We start from the raw sequence: 7,562 nt of genomic DNA, 5'->3' as shown, positions 1-7,562 counted from the left end.
GGTTCTTGGTAGATTGATCTTGTTGAACACTCTCAGATCTAATTTTTTGTCTAGGGTGATGGCTTCCCTCAGGGACAAGGCGACTGAGGCTGTGAATTAGTTTTTGCGGCTTCAGTTTAGGTTTTTTTGTTGTTGTTTGTCTTTGCTGCCTACGGGCTTAAGTGACACACCCTGACCAAGATCGAGACATGCTGGCCGTCACGTGAGGATGGCGTAGTCATGTGCACAGTGCGAAAGTAATAGAGATATAAGGAATTACGAATAAACAAAAACCAAATCAACTAGAGTACTAGATAGGATAAGGTGCAAGTGTGAGATTAAGTGTGAAATACACAACCAGAGCATAAATAGCCTAAGTGCAATCAAGCAGGACAAGTACTAATTATACAACCCCCAAGGGTGTTCCTACGTTTATGATGTTCTGTCAGAACCACCATCGAAATCCCCGTGAGCCACTACAACACTTCTACCTAAAACCTGGAGGGGCGCAAAACAAAAAGTGTGAGTGGGCAAAAACAAAGCTTTTCAAAATCATTTCATTTTTCAAAAGTTTTAACTCCTCGCCGTAAAACCTATATAATTTCCCAGAAAAATAATAATATATGCTATATCCAAAATCATGCTTAGGATGAAAATCCATAGAAATATACCATGCCAAAGTATCTCAATAAAATGCTATAAGTAATCCAGTTAAAATATATCAATGCTAGATATCATACCAGCCAAATCCTCCTAAATTAATCTGCACGGCTGAGTCTATAGCTCATAATCAATCTCAATCATATCAACTCCTGCACATGAGTCAAAACCACATAAAGTGGTCTATACGACAAGACTAGGTGTAAAATAAATATGCTTTAGTGTTACAATCATGTGAAGACTGTGCAAATGATCGGGGGTGACCTATGAGTCGGAATCACCTAAAGTGGTCTGTACAACAAGCATGTGCACCTAAATTGGATCCAAGGTGAGCATATGGTGCGGGAGGTGAACATCATGTGAATGATTGTTCCCTAACTTTGGGCGGGAGCACTAACATCGGGGTGCAGGTTTATGAGCTCTCAATGCATCACATCATCTCTCGCATAACTAAAGCAATCTCATATATTTAATTTATGAACTTACCTGGCGATTACCTGTGCGTCCACAACACCAATCTTAAATATATGCAACTACTAATGCATAAATAAAATAGACAGATACTTTGCATGGCATTTCAAAACGTATAATCATTCAAATTCATTTTCTAGGAAAAAATCTCAAGTATATAGGTATATACGGAAAACCAAAAGCCCACTCACTGATATGTCAAAGGGTCGTAGGCCCCGAGCCTCGATTGATGACGCTCATCCTCAGGATAGGTCTCACCTATATGCGAAATAACTAAATAAACGTTATTCAAAGCACATATACAAAACTAGGAAATAACTTCTCATACATTGCTCAAATGGGGTATTTGAATATACCACCATGACCTACTCAACCTTAGGAACATCCCTATATTTTTAGAAAAAATTTCCGACCACCCAGGCGCCTTCACGTGCCGGTTAAGGCACGGCCAGAAGTGCTGCTCAAGTGCAGGTACTTGCCTGGCACACCAAATGGATTCCCTAACGGTGTTAGGGAATATTCCGTTAAATATAAGCATAGACCGTTAATTATACCTGACGTTGTTAATTGCCGTTAGGAATATTCCGTCAAAGTTAACGGAATATTCGTCTTCTTCTCTGGCGAGTCACTGGATTCCGTTGTCGTCGCCGGAAACTGAGAAAAAAAAATTCTAAACTTCATATCTTCTTCATTTCTCAACCAAAATTCATGAAACTTAAACCAAAATGAAGCTTGGGACAAAAGGAACAAGTTCTTACCACTTAAGAGTCCTAAAACCCATGGGAAGTCGTCGGAAAACCCTTCGATATTCCGATCACTCCTGCAACTCGCCAAACCTAAGCTTCCCGACGTCCAAATCACTCCAAAGTTACTCCTCGAGCTTCGTGAAGATGTTTTAAGACTTCCTATGACCTTAAAACTCGCTGAAAGGTCCACATTTACGACTGCATGAACAATGCTCATGATCGGGGTTCTCTGGTTCTTGGATTTTCGAGGTTTCACGTCCAACAAATGGCATGGATGAGCTCCTAGACTTGCAAGGAACACAAAGACCACTTCCCTAGCTTTGATCCGTGACTGGAAGTGAAGGTTTGAAGTTTGTCTGTACAATTGTACTGAAATGGAAAGAAGTCCAACAGAGGGAAGAGAGAGATAGAGTCAACTGGGTGTGTGTGTGTGGTCCTAGTTTGGGCTACCAACCAAAACAAACAAAAGCTTAAGTTCTAATTGGGTCCAAAAACTTAGGAACTTAACATATTGGTCTACCTCTAAAATCATGTAACACACAACACACCTCAACGTTCAAGGGCAAAATAGACATTTCACACTAACGACAAAATAATTCAGGACGGGCTGTGACATTAAGTTTGTGTGGGCCTTCCGTTATATCTTGAGTTGCAGCTCTCCTTTTGCTTGGGCCTTTTTACTCTTTTTTCTCACTTTGCTTTGTATGGATTTGGACGATCTATAACATTTGTAATTTTCCCTTTATCTTTGATGAAGTTTGTTTCCTGACCTAGAAAACAAAGGTAAGATTTTACTATCTCATTAGTAGTTGGTATGCATTAAAAACTTGGCCTCTTTCTTTTAAAAATATGCATGATACATCTTCTGAAAAATAATGGATAGTGATTTCAATATATCATTTTTTTATCTTGCGCACACTTTATTAATTACTTTAATTTTCCAATAATGCTCAGGAAACTAGAAGAGTGTGTATGAGGTAAGAAATAGTGTGAAAATTATTTTCCAAAATAAATAGTAGTTGCTGGAGGGTGGGGAGGAGAATACAGTTTTGGGAACAATATACAAGGTCTAGATGGTGGACTGGTGGTATGAGACTGTTTTTGGTCACTCCCCTAACCCACGATAATCATTATTTTTCCCTTAAAAACGTGTCACGTCGTCTATATAACTGGCCAATGGCCATGACTTAAATGCATTTATTTAAGGACTTAGATTGTCTGCCCTCCCATTTCGGTGCCCTCCTTGTGCTCTTCTGTTTTGTGTGGTCACGGTTAAGCTACGTCAATATTTTATATTATTTTTTTATAAAAATAATAAAACAAAAAGAAATAGTAATATAAAATGTTGACGTGGCTTAACCATGACCACAAAAACAGGAAAGCATGGGAAGGGCACCAAAATTAGAGGGCAGACAATCTAAGTCCTTTATTTAAATTCTTATGAAAAGAATAACAATTAAGAAACTTACCATTCATTCCTTCAAAAATATAAGAACACTATTTCACGTCTATGAGAACGACGAAACCTTTCGCCCCTTTCCCTCCCCAGAAAACCCCAAATCGCAATCGCCATAGCCGCCGGCTTCTTGCCATGGCTTGGGGTCGGTGGCAGTCCACCTTATCTCCCTCTAGCTTCTCTTTCCGTCCTCCTTTAGCCTTCGTTCTCCTCCTATTCACTCCGCTGCCCCATTTCCCCATCTGTCAGCATTCAATAGGTTTTCATTTCTCCTTCCCCGTTCTTCTCTCCCACCATTTTGTGTATAGCTGTCCCATGGCTTCGCGTCTCCTATCCAGATTCTTAAGGTCCATTTCTTGATTTGGGATTGATTCAGGATTAGGTTTGGATTGGGTCTGTTGGTGGGTTAGAGCCATTTCCGTTTTTCTGATTCAGAGTAATGATACACTCATCGACTAGGTGCCACCTTCTGCACCCAAATCTGTTGCACAGCCACTTGCGCCGAGCAAACGTTGTGTTGCAATATGTAAATGGCCATCGCTTCCGATTAATTCTTATGAAAATTAAAAAATGGCACATAGACTTGCTTAGATGTCTGCTTAGACAGTAGTCTAAGCGCCCATCTAGCTGTCAGACCAGTCTAGGCGTTCGTTTAGGTCGCAACTTTTATTTTGACAGAAAATTGATAGCTTTCATTTTGCTTCCATTTATTTTTTTAATAAATTGTAAGAGACTTGTTGAGTACTATGTATACACATTATATGCTTATTCCCTATGTTTTTATTATGTTCTAATACTTTATAATTTATATGTCATTCTATTTTTCAATTTATATCGTTCAATGTAATTATGTATTTTTAAGTATAAGTAGATACTTATTTATATGATATATAATAAATTTACTTAAATCCGTCTAATCCGCTTAGGAGATAGGCCTCAACGTGTCGCCCGACTAGCGCCTAGCGTCTTTTAGAACCTTGGTTTGGTTTAGCTTAAGTTAGTTCTGTTATCTTGCATAGCGAATGTTGTGGCCGTGCTGCAACGATGGATGGATATGGTTTTTCGCATTGAGCGATATGTTATGTGGTTTCATCTACCTACAATGATTTTATATGTTCTTGCTTCCGCAAAGACTTTATGTACCTTTGCTATTTGACGGTGACCTTTTGTAGTTGTCAATACAAGCCTATTATATCTATTGTTTTGTGACAGTTTTGTATGGTTGGCGTGTAAAAAATATATCCGGTCAACTGAACAGTTGGTTGAATTATTATCGTCTTTCTCTTCCTCTTTCTCAGCTACAGCAAAAGTTAGTTTTTTTCTCCTAGTATTCGATCAGTTATTATTTTTCTTCCTATCTGTTGGTGTCGCAGTTGGGTTGATGCAATGGCATCAATATCTCTTGCTTTAAATTTTGGACGCACAAGTTTCATCATTCAATTTCTTTATTTTTTCTCTGCTAATTAGTTCTCATTTTTCTTCCCTCTGTTGGTGTAGAAGGAGATTTATTCTCTTAGAAAAATGTTGGAGTAGTACTCTAGCCGAGAAGAGAGCTGCACGGTGTAATAAAGTAAAGTAAGAGGAGTATATAAGTCAGGCTACTTGTGGAAATGGATTGAGACATTTTGTCGAACAATTAGAGAGTAAATTTGAAGGCAGAATCAGAACTCCAAGGGGTTGAGTGTGTGTTTCCACCTTTCTCTAACTCAAAATGCTCTTCATCGGGCAGTTTTGTTGGGTTGAAATTTGGAACCCTATGTTTGTTTAACATCAGAGTTGTTGTAAGGTTACAACGATTGTGGGTCGGCTGTTCTAACAACTTATGCTAATATTATTGTGTTCCCTCTGTGGTTGTTTGTTATGAGATCTTGTGTCTTGGTGTGTTGTGGATGGTGATTATTTTGTGTCAAAATGGCACACTCTAAACCGCCCATTCATGAGGAATTTGTGGACTCTTTCCCTTAACTTTGAGGATAGTCTGATTTGGATGAAAGACTTGTCCAATCAGTCCATCTGGGGGGTCTCTTTGTTACGGATCAGGAGCCATCCCAGATTGTTGTGAAAGAGGTGCTATGAAACTTGTGATGGAAGATGGGCAACATTAAGGTATCTCGTGCGAAAGTCAATGTGTATTCCATCGAAGTGGGTGACAAGAAAGTGGCGAGAAAATTACTCGAGGGCAACCCATGGTTCATCAAAAGCGCCCCCTTCACTGTTAAATTACGGCCATTGTATCAGTCGCTGGACGAAATCTTCGAATGGTGTTTTCGTACAAGCTGCTTCATTCGTTTTCCAGGAAGTCTTATCCCCTGTGCAAATCAAAGCGTTAACAGCCAGAGTTCGTCTCGAGTTGGTGATAGAAAGGGATGTTCAAAACATCGTTTTTTGAAATTGATTCGCTTCAAGTCATCTCCGCATTGAATTCTTCCTCTGCTAATTTGTCTGCTATCGGGCCAATCATTGAGGACGCAAAGATCTTTATGCATATGACCGCTGAAGTTTCTGCTGACCATGTTCGCCAGCATGCCAACTGTAGCTCATAGGATAGCTAGCAGACACGGCAGTTTTTGACACGATACAAAAATAATGGATTCTCAACGGGTATATACGCAAGTAACACGTGGGTAACCCGTTAAGAAAAAAATTATTTTGATAATTTTAAAGTTTATTTACTAAAAGATTTATAATAAAATACAATAGCCATATTAATATATACTCTATATTAAATATATAGTTTTGTATTATTATTCTATATAAGTTAAAAAAAAAAATAATCATTATTTATTTTTATTATGAGAGTTCCTTATTATCATTACTAAGATAAATTTTACTTAACATGTTGTTGTGCAAAATTAAAATAACATTTTTTATTTGAGGGCAAAATTAATAAATTAATAATAATTATTGTAGAAGTGTAAAAAATGTGAAAAAAATAAAAAATAAATATATACAATCACTCGTAGTGACCAGCTTTACAACTTTCATGAAGGGGATAGCTTTGAAATCCAACACTATAATTCATAAACCTTAAATTTATATTTAACCGTCGATTGTTATTTACGCTTTATTCTTCTTACAGAATTTCATTTTTAAAATTTCCTCTTTTGAAAACATGAACGGTTCAGATCTTTGATATCATTTTTCGATATTTACAGTTAACTAAAATATGAGTTGATATCATATAGTTTGTAGAAACTTTATAAACATCAAGCAATATTTTCACTAACTGTAAAAATTTGAATATAATATCAACGATCCAAACCGTTCATCTTCCTGCATCCTCTAATAGATCATGTTTTCAAAAAAGAAAATTTGAAAAAAAAAAAATTTGATGAGAACAATGAAGCGTAAATGTGAACAACAATTAACGGTTAAATTTTGATCTATGATTTATATGATTATAGTGACTAATTTTGAAGTTAAGCTCTTCATGAAAGTTGTAAAGATGGTCATTAAGAGCGTTTATATATATTTTTCTATATTTTTTACACTTCTACATTAATTAAAAAACTATTAAAGACTACTTAAATAACAGCTGTAAGATAAATGAGAGTAAATATGTACCATTGGATTCTATTTCACTTATATTATTATAACTTTTTTGGACGAAAAAACCCCTTCTCTATTCTAATATTTTCCAATTTTACCACTTGATCAAAACAAAAGCCTTAATCCCTTTCTCTATCCCCACTCTCGTAACCCTCTCTCTCAATCCCGCTGTCTGTTTTCCTAGCCCTTCTCTCCCGCCATATGTTCCATGTCACAGCCCGTCCCAAACATATAATTTTCGACGATGTAAAATGACAGTTTTATCCTTGGACGAGAAATTTTAGTGTGTATGCTGACATATTGAGATTTTGAGTTTATTGTGAGGTCTTGAGGATTGTGACCACGTGGACCACACACACACCACACTCACTCCATCTCTCTTCCTTCCCGTGCCCTTGTCTCTCTCGGACTCACTCTCTCTCTCTTCTTCCTCGTACTGACCAAGCTCGAAGTGGGCATTCCAATTGCAGATCGAAGATTCTAAGGGCACCATTGCATTCTTCGTGCCATTTCAAGTTGGTTGGTACCCATTTCAGGTAAGGATTCATTAGAAATCTCAAGAACCCGAAACTTATTTCTCATGCACTATTCATGTGGATGTAAAACCTTATGTTTCAGAAGATTTCAAGCTCATAGGGAGCTTTAGGAAGTCCTAAGGAAGCTCGGGATAGTTCGTTGGAAGAGTTTGGACGTCGGAGGGC

Source organism: Malus sylvestris, chromosome 6 (assembly GCF_916048215.2).
Source record: "Malus sylvestris chromosome 6, drMalSylv7.2, whole genome shotgun sequence".
Taxonomy (NCBI): domain Eukaryota; kingdom Viridiplantae; phylum Streptophyta; class Magnoliopsida; order Rosales; family Rosaceae; genus Malus; species Malus sylvestris.
Note: the sequence above shows the minus strand (reverse complement) of the source record.